This window comes from Trachypithecus francoisi, unplaced genomic scaffold, assembly GCF_009764315.1.
Source record: "Trachypithecus francoisi isolate TF-2019V2 unplaced genomic scaffold, Tfra_2.0 Lachesis_group7, whole genome shotgun sequence".
NCBI lineage: Eukaryota > Metazoa > Chordata > Mammalia > Primates > Cercopithecidae > Trachypithecus > Trachypithecus francoisi.
The window spans coordinates 85,539,243-85,559,501 of record NW_022681472.1 but is presented as its reverse complement, the minus strand read 5'-3'; the positions used below and the strand labels follow the sequence as shown (position 1 = coordinate 85,559,501).

At 46.9% G+C, this 20,259-nt stretch overlaps 1 protein-coding gene across 2 annotated transcripts in view; it reads left to right on the top strand.

Annotated features, from left to right (window-relative positions):
• Nucleotides 1–13,569: 13,569 nt before the first annotated feature.
• The window catches only part of ASAP1 (ArfGAP with SH3 domain, ankyrin repeat and PH domain 1), a 407,767-nt gene continuing 401,077 nt past the window's right edge, over nucleotides 13,570–20,259 (top strand). The window contains exon 1 of one of the 2 annotated variants that reach the window (XM_033203192.1): nucleotides 13,570–13,975. The gene's annotated coding sequence lies outside the window, so the exon portion shown is untranslated. The remainder of the gene's footprint in view (nucleotides 13,976–20,259) is intronic. The other variant, XM_033203191.1, reaches the window with a different exon arrangement.

Genomic DNA, 20,259 nt, shown 5'->3' with positions numbered 1-20,259 from the left:
CTTGGGGAGGATCATCAGAGCTGTGTCTGAATGCTTGAATTTTTGTAGAGATGCTGTGTGGGAAAGGGATTGGACTTGTCCTGCATTATTCCAGCAGGTAGGATCTGAACCATAGAGCATTATAAGCACAGGAGCCTTGGCTCTATTTAAGAAAGCACTTTCAGGATGGGTGCGGTGGCTTATGCCTATAATCCTAGCACTTTAGAAGGTTGAGTGGGGGTGGATCACTCAAGATCAGGAGTTCGAGACCAGCCTGGCCAACATGGTGAAACCCCATCTCTACTAAAACACACAAAAAATAGCCAGGCATGGTGGCATGCGAGTATCCCAGTTACTCAAGAGGCTGAGGGAGGAGAATCGCTTGCACCTGAGAAGCAGCGGTTCCAATGAGCCGAGATCATGCCACTGCACTCCAGCCTGGGTGACAGAGTAAGACTTTGATTTAAAAAAAAAACAAAAAAAAAAAAAAAAAAAAAGAAGGAAGGAAGAAAAAGAAAGGAAGGAAGGAAAAGAAAAGAAAGGAAAAAGAAAAAAGAAAACAGAACTTTGCATCTGGTTTCTTCTTCCAAGGAGGCTGACATGAACTGGGGGCTAAGTCCTCTGGGTCTGCCTGGGTGGGGCAGGGCACATGAGCTGTGGAAAGCTGGGAACAGAAACAGCCACTAGGGCAGAGCTACACCAAGTCTGCAAGTGAGAACAGTGCCGAGACCACAACATGACTGAAGCAGAAAACGGGAGAGGGGCCAAGCCTCAAGAGCCAGGCAGAGACAGCCGGGAGCTAGCAGCGCTGGCCTAACCTCAGCTGACTGGCACCCATCAGTGGCTCATGGGATACGTGCAGAGCCATTATCTTAAAGAATCCAAGTTATAATCTAACTCATTAAGTGGTCTCTGGCAAAGTCATGTGTCAGGAAATATCCCAAGCCTGGAGGCATTCAATAATTGCCTGGTGGCCATTTATACTTTCAGCAGTTCAACTTTTAAAAAAAGTTAATTGTGGTAAAATACACATAATATAAAATTGACCATCCTACCCATATTTAAATGTACTTAAAAGTTGTGGTATTAAGGATGTTCATATTGTTGTACAACCATCACCACCATACATCTCCAGAATTATTTTCGTCTTGCAAAACTGAAACTCTGTACCCATTAAACAACCTTATTCCCTGTCCTCCCAGCCCCTAGCAACCACCATTCTACTTTCTACCTCTGAATTTGACTGCTCTAAGTACCTCATATCAGTGGAATCATGGAGTATTTATCTTTTTCGGGACTGGCTTTTTTCACTTAGCGTAATGTTCTCAAGGGTCATCTCTGTTGAGGTATGTGTTAGAATTTCCTTCCTTTTTAAGGCTGAATAATATTGCATTGTGTGTACATATCACATTTTGTTTATCCATTCATCCCTCAATGAACACTTGGGTTCATTGGATCAATTTTGCACTGAGACCTCTAGTAAGCACTGAAGTTAATATGATGAATATGACCCTCAAAGACCTGACAATCTACTTGGAATGGGAAAAGGGGTGGGGTGGGGAGTGGGAGTGTGGCAAATATATATACCAATTTTAATAATGCATTTTGAATAACAATATGATTTTTTAAAATCTCTACAGGATATATTGGGTTCGCAATGAAGGAAGACATCAGTTCTGGGGGTAGTGCAGAGGTAGGAGTATGAGGTTTTTTTTAAGAAGGCAAGTGTCTGAGCTGATGAGATCAATAATGCTAGATAATCTTTGCAAAACTTGAATCTGACTGCCTGGCATTCCACTGGATCAGTTGCTGGATCTAACTCCCTGGGACAGCTTTTAAAAATATTGATCCCAAAAATTCTGATTCAGTGGATCTAGGATGGAGGACAGAAGTTTGTATTTTTTATTTTTTGGTAGAGGCAGCATCTTGCTATGTTGCCCAGGCTGGTCTTGAACTCCTGGCCTCAAGTGACCCTCCCAACTCGGCCTTTCAAAGTGCTGGGATTACAGGCCTAAGCCACTGAGTCCGGCACAGAGTCAGTATTTAAAACAGCCTGTCCTGGTGATTTGATGACAAATGGGCTTGGCAGGCACTGAGGAAATATTGAAGGTTGCAAGGTGAGGTTGGCATTTTAGATACACCTATCTGATCTTACTGTGGATGGGGACAAGGATGTGAAGTAAAAAAAACAAAACAAAAACCACTCAAGGTAGAGAAACCTGTTCTGGCCCATTAGCGCAATATTCCATGGGCTGGAACTTCTGAAGATGGGCGTGTGTGGTGTGTTCATCTTTCCATTCATTCAGCTATGCACCTACTATTTGTTATCTGGACTAGAGCACCCTGAAAAATCCCTTCCATCTCTCAGATTCTATATTCTATCGATCATTTAAAAAAATAATAATAATAATAAGGCCCCAGCCAACAGAGTATGGCAGAAATGAGGTTGTGAGAGTCCTGAACCTGAGGTTATAAAAGGCCTAGCAACCTCTTTTGCTTCTCTCAGAACCCTGCTGCTGTATCAACAAACCTGGTCTAACCTGTTGGAAGATTAGCAATCACAGAAAACAGTGATACACCATTATGGCTGACCTGGGAGATGTCCACAAGTATACAAATAAACCCAGTTTAGATCAGGTGAAAGCTACCCAGCTGATTCTACCCAAATCACCAATCCACAGAATGAAGCGTTGGGTGGTTGGTCAAGCCACTTAATTTGGGGATAGTTTGTTATTCAGCAACAACTAACTGATACACCCCCTGTGACACTCCATTCATTCAAACATCAGCTATGCACCTACTGTTTGTTACCTGGACTATAGTGCCCTGAAAAATGCCTTCCATCTCTAAGAGTCTATATTCTGTTGATCCTTTTTAAAAAAGGCCTCAGCCAATAGAATATAGCAGAAAATAGGTTGGTCATTTGGCAGAAATGATGACTTCCTTTGGTTCTAGAGCCTTTGCACATGCTCTTGGTTCTAGACATGTGTTGGTTCTTTACACATGCTGTTGGTTTGGTTCTAGAGCCTTTACACATGCTGTTCCCTGTTCATGAAACACTTTTTCTTCTTTCTTTGCCTAGTTAACTCCTAATTATCACAGGTCAGAAAAGTTTTTCCTGATCTTGATTAAATCCGTCTATTTTAGGATCCCATTGCAATTTCTACCTCTCTGGTGGCATTGCAGTAGTTATAATTTTATACTTATTTGTATACATGATTTGGTTAAGGTCTTTCTCCCCACTTAGACTATACGCTTCATGAGTCCAGGGACAGTGTCTGTTGTGTTCACCATTACATTCCAGCACCTAGTACAGTTCCTTGCACATAGTTGGTGCTCACTGAATATTTATTGAATGAAAAACAACAATATCGCCCTGGAGGAAACAGGGCTTTGGTGATTCTTCTTTAAAATAAAGACCCTCACAGCAGTACTCTCCTCCCTACTATTACAGAAATTAAAAAGTGGACACGAGTCACTGTATGAGAATGTGTTTTGTAATTTTTAAAGGACTGTACATATGTTTGTTCTTGATTGTTAGTGTTGTTATTCTGAGGTAGCAACAGCTGGCTTTAGGGGAATCCTTTCCCTTCCTCATTTCCCTGAAAGGGCCCCAGGCAGCTTCCTAGCAGCTATGATTATGGCTGGATAAGCAATTTACAGGCTGGAAGTCTTGCCTACAAAAAACATGGATATGTAAATATCTCTGTAGCTGCAACCTAGCAAGCAATCTTCAGGCTGGTTAATTGCAGAACTTGGTGGTAATGATACCAATGCTGAGTTCAATTAAGGACTATTTACAAAACCACCGGGGGAGTATTTTCCACTTTTTCTGAAACAGTAGGCCCAGACTGTTATTTTACAGTGTAAACCTATGGCTCAGATACACTAAAATATCCCTTAGATTTAAAGTTGGCAAACTCTATGCCTTATTTTGGCCCCTGGAGCTCAGTTTGCAGCAAGAGAGCCTGAGGGTAATTGCCAAAGACAAATACCCTGTGTGTAACCTGAGCCTCAGTTTCCTCGTCTGTAAAATGTACATATTAGTAGCTTACCTTTTAGGTTTATTTTGAGATTAAATGAGATAATCAGTAGAAAGTGCCATTAGAATCATTAGAACAGTGCCAGGCATACAGTAAGTACTCAAATTTTAGTTATTGTTCATTGTCAATGTCATTACTGTTATTAACACACATAGTGCCATTAGAATCATTGGAACAATGCCAGGCATACAGTAAGTACTCAAATTTTAGTTACTGTACATTGTCAACATCATTACTGTTGTCAACACACACGGTTGTTTCCACCCTGAACTGTTACTGAAACACCAGGGGTTTGGTGTAGGTCCTGCTGCTCGCCACATAGAAAGCCAATGACTGAGATGAGTACTGTCAAGGAAGAAGGCTTCAATCAGGTGCTGCAGTGGAGGAGATGGGAGATCAGTCTCAAATTCATCTCCCTAACTGACTAAAATTAGGGGTTTATATGGGAAGGAAGAAACGTAACTATGTAAGAGAAAACAGGAACTCGGGAGGAGTAAGGAAGCAATCATGATGAATGAGGGGCCTGGCATCTCATTTTCTGGATCTGGTGAGTTTCAAGGTTTAAGACCAGAAGGGTAACTTTCAAATGTTTATCAGAAGAAACTGTCTATGGGACTATTAGGTCAGTTTCAGAACAACATACCTGCTGGAAAAGCCAGCTCTGAACTTTGCTTATTCAGGAAATGACAGGGTGCCTTTTTCCAGCAGCTGGTTTGTGATGATGTTTTGTAAAGCATGTAAGTTCATTCAGGCGACATGAGTTGACATACTGTGTGCCTTGTACTCTGATAGATGCTGGGGATACAGAGGCAAATAAGAGACTCTCTGCCCTCAGAAACTATAGGAGAGAGACTGTGCACTGTGGTTAAGGCTTGTCAGCATTGATCCCAAGGTTCTATGGAAACACAGAGTGGGGGACTTCACCCCAAAAGGTCAGGGAGGGCTTGCTTTGAACTTCCTGGGGTTCCCAGGTGAAGAGGGTGAAGCCCTTATTAATTCCACACACACAAAAATCAGACCTTACTTTCTTCAGAGATTGTTGCTGTGACCCATTTGTCTGACTCTTATCACCAAGGTCCATTATAGCTGGAAATGAAGCTTTCAAAATTAATAACCTAAAAATGGAAAGCATTTTCCCTGATATTCAGCAACTCTAGAGGAAATGCCAGAGTGTTTACCTTACAGAGCCCCTTCTGGGTATGTTTTGGCTGAGTGGGGCTTCATTAACAGTGTAATGGGAAAAATCTCATCATATCTCACATCCGTATGACCTGGGCCCAAGGAGTGACTCCAAGATTTACACTGATTGGGTATAGTACAGTGGCTAGGTTTTCGGTGAGGAAAACTGTCCCGGCATTCAGAGACCCTGGCTTTATTCTGACCACGCTGCCAACAGGGTGTGCAAGCCTGATCCAGTCATTCAATTATCTGTAAATGGATGAGCTCAACTTGAGGATATATAAGGTATTCCCAACTCAGGGGAGACTCTGCTTACCACATGCCTCTGTTTTTCCCTCTCCACTGGACCCTTCTCTTGCTCTCCCAACTGGGAGAAAAACGAAACAAACCTTCCCTGGAATCTTCCTAAGCCTCATGTTACTATTCCATCTCTCTCAGCTTCATTACTCGGCTTGAAAAATAATACATTTTTAAATGCTGATACCATAGTTCTTAAAAAAGGAAGAAAGTGGCCAGGCATGGTGGCTCACGCCTGTAATTCCAGCACTTTGGGAAGCTGAGGTGGGTGGATCACCTGAGGTCAGGAGTTTGAGACCAGCTTGGCCAACATGGTGAAACCCCGTCTCTACTAAAAATACAAAAAAAGTAGCCAGGCGTGGTGGTGGGCACCTGTAATCCCAGCTACTCAGGAGGCTGAGGCAGGCGAATTGCTTGAACCTGGGAGGCGGAGGCTGCAGTGAGCCAATATCGGGCCACTGTACTCCAGCCTAAGCAACAGAGTGAGATTTCATCTAAAAAAAAAAAAAAACCCACAAATAAAAAAAGGAAAAAAGTGATGAATACTTATTATGCTCAGGCACTTTTACATGACTTAATTCATTTAATCCTCTCAACAACTTTATGAGATGGGTTCTTTTATCCCCATTTTATAGCCAGGAAACTGAGGCTTACCTCGTTGTTACTAGGTAAAATGACACTGCTAGTAGGTGGTTGAGCTAAAACTCAGCCTTCTCCACTGCAGCACAGGTTCTTTTGTTTTGTTTTGCTTTTGCTTTTGTTTTTATTTTTCCTATGATGATGTAACACAGATTCTTAATCACCTGACTGTGTATGTTCCATGTGCCGACCCCACTTCCCACTCTTTCTTTCCTCTTCCCCTCAATGCCCCTGGAATGCTTTCTTCCCGGCATCAGGGATCTCTGGAAGGCCCAAAGAGGAACTTCTTGTAGTAGACAGATTGGTTAGGTTTTAGGTGCCCAGATACATTTTCTTTTTCTGAAAGCCCTTGGCTTTCCACAGAATTACCTCTCTTCCATTGGCTCTTGTCCTGTAGGGCTGGAATCAGGATCCTTGTCTTCTCCTGGCTAAGGGACAAGGGAGTGACCCAGGCTGGAATTTGCCTCGTAAGCAGCAAGGTCAAGAAGGCTAGAAGGGTTTGACATTCTGTTCAATCCATCCAAGTGAGTGCCAACAAATTCAGTCAAGATAAAGAATATTTTAGTGCAGTTGTTAAAAAAGAAAAATTAATGTAAAAGTTCCAGGATGAACAAAATACTGAAATTTTAAATAAAGACGGAATCAGGGCTGGGTGTAGTGGCTCATACCTGTAATCCCAGCACTTTGGGAGGCAGAGGTGGGTGGATCACCTGAGGTCAGGAGTTCGAGACCAGCCTGGCCAATGTGGCGAAATCCCATCTCTACTAAAAAAATACAAAAAAATTAGCCAGGCATGGTGGAGTGGGCCTGTAATCCTACCTACTCAGGAGGCTGAGGTAAGGGAATCGCTTGAACCCAGGAGGTGGAGGTTGCAGTGAGCCAAGATCACACCACTGCACTCCAGTCTGAGTGACAGAATGGGACTCTGTCTCAAATAAATAAATAAATAAATAAATTCAGAATCAGTATGATTGACTTTCCCTTTTGCCTTGGGCTCCAATATGGCTGGACATGGCACTACCAGGGATGCCCCTAGAGTGGAAGCTGTCCATGTCTTGCCTTCCAACACTTTGTACCTCTCTCATTCTTTGTTCCAAGGTTGTTCTGGGCCTCTGCCTTTCCTCACATGGCACCTCTCTGTGAGAAAGGCCCTTTCTCCTTCTACCCTGCCTTGCTGAACTCACCCTCCTTCACCATCGTACTTCTCTATGTGTCAGTTTCTTTATGTATAAAATGAGCATAATAAAGAGTGCCTAATTCATAGCCTTGTTGTGAGCATTAACATGGGCACAGCACCTGACTCCAAGGTGTGCACTCAGTGACAGCTAACTCCAGCATCAACGTTGTTCTCATTCCACAAGAAGACAATCAGTGGCCAAGCTTCCCACTGCCCAAAGGTCAGGGCTGCCACTTAATGTTGGTTAGATGAAAAGTTACACTGACTTCCCCATCTACATGGCTGACCACCCAAATCTCAATTATGGACTCCTCTTCCTCCATCTGATTGGTAAATTTAGGTGTTCCCTGGGGTTCTTGCTCAAACCTCTCTTCTTCTTCCTCTCTACTTTCTCTCCAGACCATGTATAGATATCCACAGCCTCAAGTGTGCCCTCTTGTCTCTGATACATGTGTGAGGTCTATATCTCCAGGTCCAAATTTCCAAATGTGGTCTGGATACATCACCAGTGCCTAAATACCACTAAAATACTAATAATGATAGCCAGCAATGATTGAACACTGACCAGGCACCCTGTACTGAGCCCAACGCTTTGCATGGATTACTTCATTCAATCCTCTCAAAAACTCCACTTTACAGATAAAAAAAAAAAAAAAAAAAAAAAAAGAAACCAAGAGAAGGCAAGAACGTCACTCAAAGTTATGAACCAGAGAAGTGGTGGAGCCAGGATTTCAAACTAGACACAAGTGCTTCTGCTAAAAAAGGTTATCAAACGGCTCACCTTTTAATCAATAATATTCAAGTGATGTAAGGAAAAGCCGAGAGAACAGAGGTCTCAACTGGGGGCAATTTTGCTTTCCAGGGAACATTTTGCAATACCTGGAGATGTGTTTGGTTTTCCCAACTGGAGGGTTGCTGCTGGCATCCAGTGGGCAGAAGCCGAACCTCCCCAAGGAGAGGCTGCTGCTGAAGATCTTACAAAGTGCCAGAAGCCGGTTACAACAAGGAATCATCCGGTCCAACATGTTAATATTGCCAAGAACGAGAAACCGTGCACTAGAAAAATCCAGATGACGCAAGACTGTGAGAAACTAGTGAAGGGTGCTATCTTTTCAGATGCTAACTCCCCCACTCACCAACTGAGCAGGTCCTTCTGCCTCTCTCCTGCCCACCCCCACCCAAGCCCAGCCCCCACCCCAGCCTAGCAAAGCCTCGCATTCTTACCCACCACCTACTCCCTTCTCTGCAGAAAGCACAAACAGGAACTCATTATCTTCCTCCTCAAAACCTTCCCATCCCTCACTTTTTGTCATGGTTAAAAATACCACCCTCCTCCTCCTTACAGGTGAGCACCATTGTCCCCTCCTTGCGTGTGCCCCACCAGCAGCCAATAAGCTGTGTTCATTGAATCTCCCAAGTCTCTCCTGCTCATCCTTGCCTTCCTACTTCACTAACTTACTTGGGCCAAAATAGCTTCCCATGTTATCTCTTTTCCAGTCATTAGGCTGAAGTCACTTTTTATTCATCTACGTTTGATCATCCAGAGCATTTTCTTTTTCTTTTGAGATAGGGCCTCGTTCTGTTGCTAAGGCTGTAGTGCACTGATGCAATCATGGCTCACCGTAGGCCTTGACCTCCAGGCTTAAGCGATCCTCCCACCTCAGCTTCCCAAGTAGCTGGAACTAGAAGCACGTACCACCATGTCTGGCTAATTTTATAATTTTTTGTAGAGACGGGGTTTTGCCATTTTGCCCAGGCTGGTCTCAAACTCCAGGGCTCAAATGATCCCCCTGCTTTAGGTCTCCTAAAGTGTTGGGATAACAGGCATGAGCCACCTCACCTAGCCCAGAGCATAATTTTCATAAAGAATTAAACTCAGGGGTCTAAACTCAAGAGCCTACCTAGCCCCTAGTCTGTGACTCCAGGATGTTCAGGGTGGAAATTTAGAGTTCTCCACCTTGCCCTTCAGCCCTCTCCTTCAGCAGACAAGGTGGCCTCTTCCAGTTCGGGGCTTGTGCCCCCAACCCACTCTAGTTCCCATCTCCTCTCATCCTCAGTACCTGTTCTATCAATGAACCATCCCTTCCTCTCAATCTCTCCTACCAACCCAGATGCTTGCCTGCCCACACATCTTTAAAGAAGCCTCCACCCTTACCTCCCACTTGCTAGACGGCTACATTTCTGAAAAGAGTTGTCCACACTTGCTGTCTCCCACTCACTCCTCAACCCACCGCAATCTGGCTTCCAATCCCTCCACTCCATCAAGACAGCTCTGGTAAAAGTTATCAGCCCTCTCATTGTCAAATGAAATGAACACTTGCTTTCCGGTCCTTTCTTGATGAAATTTCCTGTAACATTTGTGAGTGTTGCTCATTCCCTCCTTCTAAAAGCAATTTCTTCCCATGCTCCCTGGTTCTCCTTTTGGTTCTCTTCTTCTCATTATTCATACTCCTGACAGCTTGAACTGCCAAGAAAGGCAGTGCAGGGTGGTGAAGAGTCTGGACTCCAATGCTCCTTGATATGGTTTGGCTGTGTCCCCACCCGAATATCATCTTGAATTCCCACATGTTGTGGGAAGGACCCATTGGGAGGTAATTGAATCATGGGGGCAAGTCTTTCCTGTGCTGTTCTATAACTCTATAATGAATAAATCTCATGAGATCTGATGGTTTCAAAAAGAGCTCCCCCACACAAACTCTCTCTCTGCCTGCTGCCATCCATGTAAGACATGACTTGCTCCCTCTTATCTTCCACCATGATTGTGAGGCTTCCCCAGCTGTGTGGAACTATAAGTCCAATTAAAAGTCTTTCTTTTGTAAATTTCCCAGTCTCAGGTATGTCTTTATCAGCAGCCTGAAAACGGACTAATACACGCCTCTACTCACTAGTGTTTGACCTTGGGCAAGTTACTCAACACTCCTGTGCCTCAGTTTCCTCAACTGTAAGATGGTGTAAGGCTTTTTAGTCTCATTGTTTTCCATGTCTGAACATGCATCATGTTCTCAGATCATGTTGAACCTGGTGGAGTTACCCCCATATATTGTGTTCACACTCAGTCTTTGCTCAGGCACTTGGGGGTGCCCAGCCAGTATCTGTGAATATACGCATGAATGCTGCTCTGGATTGGGTTTCCTCAGAAGTATACCTCGAGACAAGGAGATGAGTGTAGTTATTTTATTTGGGATCCCAAGAACAAATAAGGAAGTGAGAAAGTAAGGCAAGGAAGGGACAAGAGGCAAATCAAAGAATGACTTAATGAGGGAGTGACTTCTGGGGGCTACTGGATTCATTCCTACTGGGGGTTCCTCTGAGGAACTGCCTTGAGAGCATTTGAGAATTGTTCTTCCTTAGGGAAGGGGAGGCTGACACATTCATCCACTGTTTGGTTAAGGACTGCCCCAGGGCTGTTGAAAACTTTCAGGCTAGGCAAGATCCCACAGCCCTAGAGAAAGCCCCCTGGCAGAGAGGAGGGGTGCCTGCTTTGGATAGACAGTTCCTCTGTACAGAGGGCAGCTCATTGCAGCTGCCGGTGAGCTCAGAGGTGGACCCAGGGGACATGGAGCCAAGCATCACTAACACTTGCACTTGTTACTCTGCTTGGCAGGCCTGTGCCCCCTTATCTAGCTACATAGGTCCTGTCTCTTCCTAGAAAGTTAGTTCAAGAGTACCCATTTCTTGGAAGCATTTTCCAACTTATCTCCACCCTACTCCACCTTCAATGCTCTGAATATCCCTGGATACCCTGGACATGACTTTATAAGAGTACTTATCTCTCTGCTTACTAGATAGCGCTTTCTTGTCTTTCTTAGAAAGAATAGTTCTTTTTCATCATTGCAGATGTAGGGCCCAGATTTTTTTTAGCACATTATAGGCACTTAACCGATGCCTTAAAATGAATTCAAGTTCACCTTGCTCAGGGACCCACTCAGAGCAAGTGGTCAACAAGTGTGGACTCCCTTTCCTCCATCTGATTTAGGAGAACAGTCATCTAGTGAGTATACAACGTGATAAATATATTCTTTAAACAGAAATGCCAAGGAAGCACAAAGAAGGGAGTAATTAACTGGGACTGTACCAATGAGACTACAGTTATCTCATCTGACAGTCTTAATTACTTATAGTTTTTTGTGGTTTTTTTTGTTTTTGTTTTTTTTGAGACAGAGTCTCACTCTGTCATCCTGCCTGGAATACAATGGCGTGATCTCAGCTCACTGCAACTTCCGCCTGCAGGGTTCAAGCAATTCTCCTGCCTCAGCCTCCCGAGAAACTGGGATTACAGGTGCCCACCACCACGCCCGGCAAATTGTATGTATTTTTAGTAGAGAGGGGGTTTCACCATATTGGCCAGACTGGTCTCAAACTCCTGACCTTACATGATCCACCCGCCTCGGCCTCCCAAAGTGCTGGGATTACAGTAGTGAGCCACCACGCCTGGCCTACTTATAGTTTTAACTTTCCAGAAGCACTAATAGAGCCATCTGGTGCTTCTTCCACTGCACTGGGCATTCCCTTTTGAATCTCCCCACCAAAGAGGAAGCTACAGGGAGCTGCAGGATGGAGTGAACCACCCTGCCTCAGGCGGGGGTCCCATCTGCAACTCTAGTTTGTTTGCTTCTTTCATTTATTCAACACGTGTTCATTGATGGTCTCATATGGGCCAGCACTGTTCTAAGGAAACAGGCCAAGGTACTGCTGTAATGCAGTTTACCCATGCGGTGGGGAGAGTGGGGGGCAGATAAAAAATAAGCAACCAATCACGTAGGCTACATTAAACAGTGACAAGGGCTATGAAGCAATCAAACAGGATGCGCTATATTTGGGAGAGGTGGAGGTGGGGTGTAGGTGCCAGAGACAAGTAGATCACATGGTTGGGGGAAGCCTCTCTGTGGAGCTGACTTCTGGGCTGTGAGCTGTGTGCCAAGAACAGCCATACAAGCGTTCTACCAGGCAGAGGGGACGGCAGCTGCAAAGGGCCTGGAGCAGGACCCTGGGACTCCTGGTGCTCAGCCCAGAGCTTGTCCTACTGCTTCTGGCCACGGAGAAAGAATTGCAGAAAAGGAACAATGCTGGGTCTAAAACTGGTATCTGTTCCTTACTTGGAGTAAACGAGCTGGTACCCAAATTTCAGTTCCCAGCAGGTTCATTTCAGGCTTCTGTTTTCGCTCATGAGCATGTTCCCTCTTCAAAGTCTGATTGGGTTTCAAAGGAATCTGAAACACAGCAAAACCACCAAGCTGCATCCTCCAGGTAGACACCCCCGAAACGTGGCATTTCCGTGGGAAACCACAATGAATCACTCATTGGCTGTCCGGCCTCTCTGCCCAGTCTGAGACTGATTTTGGTTTTCCCAAACTTTGTAAAGCCGTCCTAGACTGTTTAACAACCTCCCCACCATACCCGGACTCTCAGATTAAGAGCAAAATCCCAAATTTCGTGAGGTTTTCCATTTCAGATTTCAACAGAAGGGGGTCTGCCACAGCCACGAACCATTTCCTCTGCAGAGAGCAGTTTCTGAAATGCTGCGAAGAAAAACAATCGCCCAACGATTAGGAGGGAAATGAAGTTCTAAAGAAAGACTACTGTCTCTGACTTTGAAAGTAGACATAGATATGCACAATATACATCCCACAAATTAAAATCCTCCTTTCTCTGATGTCTTTTAATGGTAATAATAAGGACAAGCATGGCTATCATTTATTTGGGTGTTTCCAATGTGCCAGTCCCTGTCTAAACATCGGTTTCCAGATCAAACCTATGAGGGTGGAATTAACGTCCATTTCATATTTAAGCAAACTGAGGCTCAGGAAAGTTGGGTGTTACTCAAGGTAACATGAGTAGAAAAAAAGGCCATATTCCAATGGGACACAGAGCCTGCAGCCCACACGATTACTCTCCATACTGTTCCTGTACTATCCTGACTGGGAAGGTCCTGTTCCCCTGGCACTGGGCAAAAATGAGGAAATTATAAGAGCAGAGAGGAAGCGGTGAAAGGGGGCAGCCTGGTGAAGTCATTCCTTTACTGAAAATAGGGGTAATGGCCAGGACAGCGCAGGTCCATCCTCTGCAGATGGAAGACAGGCACGTCCTTTGCCGCTGTCCTGGCCTTAGAAAGGCACCTTCCGCGTCCAGGGTTTTCTGTGGATAAATCCCACCCCTTCCATCTCTGGCAGGGAGGAGGCCGGCTGGCCAGGGCATGGGGCGGAAAGCGAAGGACGCCCGACCCGGGCCGAGGTCTGGGGCCCCGCCCGCGCCCCCCGCGTGGCTGCCGGCGGGCCAAGGGTTAAGCGAGGCGGGCGCCCCCGGCGCGGAGCGACTCGGGGCTGGGAATGCTTAGTAAGGATTCCGATTTCCTGTCGAAGTGTTTGGATTTCCTGAAACCCGCGCCCTCCGCCGCCGAGCGGGGTTGTGCGAGCAGCTCGCGTCGCCGCGGCCTCCTCCCCCTCGGCACATGGTCGCCCGCCCCTTCCTGCGCCGCGCTCGGCTCCCGCGCCTCGCCTGGCCTGGCCGCCGCCGCGGGCGAGCACTCTGCGCTGGGCAGCCCCGGGCCCGCGCCTCCCGCCTCGCCGGCGCTTCCCGGTCGCAGTTCGCTTTCCCACCCGAGAGCCGCGAGCGCCCGGCCGAGCCCGCGATGGAATAATGCCCAGCGGCCCGCCAGGTCCCGGTGAGTTGCGGGGCGCTCGGACGGGCTCGGTGGGGCCGGGCGGAGTAGCCCACAGTCGCGGGCGCCCCCTGCCCAGTACCTCGCGCGAAGAGGGGTGCGGGGACGGGGCGCCGGGCGGGCTCCTGGCTCCTCTCGCAGCGGGGTGTCCTTCTCCGCGGGGAGGGCGCCGGCGCTGGGCTGGGGCGTGTGCGGGACGCGCGGCCAGGCTCTGCGGGGCCGGACGAGGCCGCCCGGTGGGGGGGGTCTCCGCGCCTCCAGCTCGGGAGAGGGGGCCCCTGCAGTGGGGCCGGGAATGGGGCCCGCCTTGCGGGGGCTTCGCGTCCCACTACGGGGGAGGGCCCGGGACGAAGCGCTTGGCGGCTCGAACCCTGCGGATGGGGCGCCCTCCCGGCATTGTCTCTGGCGCGGCAGAGGAAAGTTCTCCGCGGTCCCCGGCCCCTGCCCAAACCCGGCGCTGCTTGGCAGGCCCCAGGCCACTTGCCGAAAGCAAAAGAACAGAAACGAAGCGAAAGGAAAGGTGGGGGGAGTCCTACTTGGAGCTCGGTGTTTGCTCCCGGGCGGACCTGAAGTGGCTTGTGTTTTCCGCTTGTACCATTTTGGGACCTGCTGCGTTTTCTGAGAGCGACATGAAGTTTCAAAGAAAAAAGAAACTTGCCCGCGTCCGGTGTTCTGCGGTTTGATACATCCCAAGAGTTCATCTTGGGCACTTGTAAAGCAGTTTCCTTTAGTAATGTGGTTTTCCAGTAGCTCAGGGAGACAGACGGTCAACTGCAGACCATCATCGTTAACTTGACCTTAACTTTACCTGTATTCATCAGGCAAGAAAAAGAACTTTCTCTCGCATTTTCCCCTGTCTACTCTGTTAGATTATCTTGGCATGATTGATTCTGGGATGACATCAGGCCCTGGATTGCTGAGTAATGTTTTGGGATTGTAAAAGCTGTTCGGTTTTTAGTCCAGGGTTATCCCTATTGCAACCTTCACCCCAAAGGCTTTCTGTTTTGCAATTGTAGCGCCGCCAGATAGATTTAAGAAAATGCAGGTCTTCTGGAAACAACCAGTCAGAGGTTTCGAAAGAAAAAGATCTTGGAGAACAACTGATTTCAGCCCCTTCTGAGAAGGCCCAGAAAGGTGACCTGACTTACCCAAGGTCACGTGGCCAGGAGTAGTTTCCACTTCTTCAGGCTCAGTCCCATGCCTTTTCTGTGTTAGATTTTGATCTGTTAGCCATGAAACAGATTTGGAAACATGCCTTCTTAGCATCATAACCTTCACCACTTTAGTGCCTTCTCTTCTATCCTGGTAATGCTGCTATTTTTTTGAGATATGCACTTGCCTCAAATTGCATATTTTGAGATAGGGAGCTAAAAACAAATCACCTAACCCCTACTGTTGAGCCACTAAATGGATTTGGAGATTCAGCTACCAAATGGATTTGAAGTACAAAATGAGTGGCTTATTATATGGGGAATTACTTTCCCTATCCCATTCTTTTGTGAAAAATAGAAACTCCCAGGTCAAAAAAGGGCAGTATCTTAGCACATAATGTACCCTGTGATGTTCTCTAGACTTGATTTTCAGCCCTCCTGTTTCTTGTGAGCTAAGCATCCCATCTATTTTTCTCATGAGAGCTCTGAATGGCTGGTTTTTCATTTTTAGTATGTGATAATGTTGGAGAGAAAGGACTTTTCGCAAGCTTGCCATTTGGTGAGGGAAATTGAAATTCTCTACACCTCCCCAGTCCTCACCAGCCACAGCGAGCCAGATTTTCAAAATCAGTGCAAGCCTGGCAGGCCCAAAGATGAATGTGTGCATTCAGCTGAGCCCTCCGTTGTGAGGACTCACGTCCCAGCTGGCATCTCCACGCTGCACCTAGGTGGCTGAAGTCTAGAGGAAAGAAGGGAACCCCAGTTAGCCAGGACAGCGTTGTTCCTGCCCTTTCCCCACCTGGGTCTAAGTCGTATTTAGATCCTGCTGCTCCGTTCTCATTTTCCCCTCCTGTTTCTTCACCCAGCCACTGCTGCATCTGGCATGGACTCCGGAAGGTCTTTTCTAGGAGACTGCATGAGTGATCCCCACATGAGCAATGGTAACAGTCACCCCGTTTATTAAGCACTTGCTGTATGCCCTACACGTGTACCTCCTAAGAAGCCTAAGGAGGAGCGGAAACTTCTTGGGGAGCCTTGCCCAGAAAGGACAGCACATCTCAGATTTATCTGGAATTGAATTTTTATTTCATCATCCAGTGAAACATTTGCTAAGTGGCTTCCCTGTGGGAGGTGCCAGTCGTGCAAAGATGAATAGGACCCTGTTCTCAAGGCCTTCTATTTCCAGCCTTATCTTTCAATGTCAGCCTCACACTTTCTCTTTTAATTCATCAATTGAACAACCATGTATTGAGCACCTGTGCCATGCTAAGCCCTGTGTGGAGTCCTGATGATACAATGGTGGACGAAAAAGACCGTCACCGCCCTTCTGGAGCTTGCATTCCTCTGGAGGAGATGGGCAACAAGGAAGAAGCAGAAGAAACAACCTCTAACAAATGAATGATTCCTTGTTTTCAAGGAAACAAACCTGGGACCAAAGTAGGGGCTGGTGGCACAAAGTTGGTCCTAGTTTTGCAAGGGAAAGCTTTTCTGAGATTGGAAAATGGAGAAGGAACTGGCCAGGCAGAGAGATTGCGGGGGAGTGCATTCCAGGCAGAGGGATGGGAATGTGCAAAGCTGACTATGCACAAAAGAGCTTGGTGTATTCCAAGGAGTGAGGGAAGGCAGGGCTAGAGTGTAAGGGAGAGATGGGGGGAATGGGCACAAGGTGAAGTTTGAGAGGGAGGCAGGGGCGAGATCACACAGCCGATTGATTCTAAGCCATGCTGGGGAGAGTCCCTCCACCCAGTACAAAGAGAAACTTTGGTGAGTTTAAGCTCAGCAGTGAGATCTGATTGCCTTTTTTTTTCTGGAGACAGTCTAGCTGTGTTGCCCAGTCTGGAGTGCAGTGGCATGATCTCAGCTCACTGCAACCTCTGCCTTACTGGGTTCAAGTGATTCTCCTGCCTCAGCCTCCTGAGTAGCTAGGATGATAGGCATGCACCACATCTGGCTAATGTTTGTATTTTTAATAGAGACAGAGTTTCGCCATGTTGATCAGGATGGTCTTGAACTCCTGACCTCAGGTGAGCGACTACGGCCAGCCTGATTGACATTTTTGAGATAGCTTTGACTGCTTTTATGAAGAGTGGATGGATCATAGGGTGCTAGGTGTAGAAGCAGGAAGACCACTTAGGAGGAAAGAGGATGGTGGCTTAGAACTGGACAGCAGCAATGGAGGTAGAAAGAAGTGGGTGGAGGCTACTTAGATCTTAGAGATAGCATTGATGAGATCTGGTGATAGATTACATTGGAATGAGGCAAGGGGAAGGACTCAAGGGTGACTCCTGGGGTTCTGGCTTGAACAGCTGGGTGGATAGTGGTGTTATGGGAGACAGGAAGACTAGGAGGAGTATGCTCATGGAGAAAATCAAGTTCTGTGTCAGCCATCCTAAATTTGAGATGTCTAGGAGGCATCCTGTGGAGATTTCAGGCAGGCAGGAGGCCTGGATCTCTGAGGAGACTTACAGGCTAGAAACATTATTACCAGCCTGCTGTGGAGCTGCCAGAGTGCTTGAGTGTCTGCTGACGTTCTTCCCCCTGCCGGGGATGCTCTTCTTCTCTCCTAGACTAATTGCTACTCATCTTTAAAAAGCACCTGTGTCTTTATCTCCTCGAAGATGCATTTAACTCCCTCCCCTACTCTTAGACCCCTGTCTTTACCTTCATCGTGTGTTCAATTGAAATTACCTGTTTTTTTTTTTCAGTATCTTATGTGAATGAAATGCTTGGTGCTGGCCTTACCAAATAGTAAGTGCTCACAGTAAGGGTAAATTCAGCAAATGTTAGCTGCTATTATTATTATTGATGAGGGCGATAGACATATAAATAAAAATTGCATTATATTAGGATAAGCATAATGATAGTGTATTAGTTCCTTATTGCTGCTGTAACAAATTACCCCAAGTTTTAGTGGTTTACATCATGCAAATTTACTGTCTTACAGTTCTGGAGGTCAGAAGTCTAGAATGGATCTCACTGACTGAAATCAAGGTGTTAGCAGAGTGTGTTACTCCTGGCAGTGCTGGGAAGAATTTGTTTCCTTGTCTTTTCCAGTATCAGGAGGCCCCTTGCATATCCTTCTTCCACCTCCAAAGCCGGCAATGTTGGTCTTCATCCTTCTCAAGCTTCCATCTCTCTGGTTCTCCCTTCTGGCATCAGATCTTCTACCTTGAAAGGCCCTTAAAGTGATCCCACTGGGCTACTTGTATAATCTAGGCTATTCTCCCTATTTTAAGGTCAACAGCTTGGCAACCTTGATTCCATCTGCAACCTTCATTTTCCATTGCCGTGTAACTCATGTAACCTAATGTATTCACAGGTCTTGGGGGTTAGGATGTGGATATCTTTGCAGCCTGGGAAAGGAGGGTGTTATGGGAGCTCTGGGGAGAGGTTCCTAACCCATGGGGAAGAGAAGGTCAGAGACATCTTACCGTGGCTGCAGTGATGCCCGGGTGGGAGTCAGCCTCCACGGTGTCCTCACAGTCACTCCTTCGTCAGAGCTCTTCTCTGTGCCAGGCCTCCGTGAAGAGTTGGAGTTGAGGATTCATTTCACTGTGCATTCTCCAGCTGTCAACCCAATTGTTCACTTTCAACCCAGGGACACTAACTTCTCACCCGGCCTCTTGAAAAAATTAAATTTACTAACCCGTGCAAACCCTCTACCCGCTCCTCCTCTACCCGCTCCCCCTCCGCACCCCAAGTCCTCTCCCAGGAAGGGATGGGCAGGGTGTGGGCTGGGTCCTCTGACTTCAGAGTCGACTCCCAGTTCATGTCGCAGCACAGCACGCATCCCTACAATTGTTCCTTTTGAACGGCTAAAACCTTGGTTCTAAAGCTACAACCAGGTCCCTAACCTCAGCCAGCCCTGTTCCCTGAGCAGGCCATTGGCCCCAGGAGAGGTCAGGAGGGAGTGTGTGGTTCGCTTAGGACAGATCCGTCTGAGTCCTTAGGGGAAGAAGCAACCGGAGGGCCTGGCCCACTGGTGGCCCCATCTTCTGAGAGTAAAGGAAACACACCATGATGTGCTGTGTAGCCACGTCGCTGTGAGGGGGTAATTAAGACCAGATTTCTGAAGTCCTCTCAGTTATTTAGAGAAAATGGGCTCCTGTCCCAGATCCTCCCCAGAAACAGACGGTTTCTTGAGACCTTAAGCACTTTGGAGAGGCATATAAGCTCTCTTGGCCACCGGGGTGCTGAGTTGCAAAGCGACTGAGGGCATCTGCTGCCTGGAGTCACCCTGCCAGCCCCTTCAGCTCCCATCCCTTGGAAATGCCAGAAACGAAGCTTGTCTTGTAATAGTTTTGATGTTTCCTCTTCCTTCACTGGCCTAAGTCAGGAAGTGCGAAGGTGCACAGAGTTAGGAAAACAAAAGTAAGTATGTCCCTCCAGGGGCGGGATCCCGGTTGCAGCCTGGTTTGGGATAAAGAAGAGTGCCTGTCAGTACTTCCCCAGCTGTGGTGGGAGTTACGTAGAAGCCAGCCAGGGAGGATCAGCTGTGGGCAGAACAGGAAGAGGGGAGTCAAGACAGCGCCCACCCGCGGCTTCTGGGGGATGTTGGCATTTCCCCTTTCAAAGCCAATCATGAATTTTTGGTCAAGGCTTCTGCCTTTGTAAAAACTCAGCCTGTGTGTAACAATACTGTGTGCCTATTTCATTGTAGTTTTCTATCCAAATAATTTCCTTTTGAGTAGAAATGTAAAAAGGGTGCCCAGGCATTCCATTATAGTTGTTCTGTCCTGAGATCTGTGACCTTGGGGGATGCAGGATGACTCAGTGGAATGGTCGGTGGGTGGGAAAACCAGAAGATTCTGGGGTCTACTGTAGTCACCGCCTTTCCTTGTCTTCTGCACTGACCGTACTGACTTAACTGAGATAATATAAGAAAAGCAGGCAGCCCAAGGGGCCCGTAGATGGTACTGTTATTACAGCTGTCTTGCAGGGAAATGTGTTTGCTCTTGTAGTTCCTCACGTGTGAGCTGGGGCATCTTGAACGGGATTGAGAACTGGGACTCTATGTTATTCCTCTTGGCCCTTTGTGCCCAGCACAGTGCCCAGCAACTAACAGGCACTGAGCAAGGAGGCTGAGTCAGGTGTATTGGCTTCAGTTGCTTAGCTGTGTTACCACATTTGTTGAAC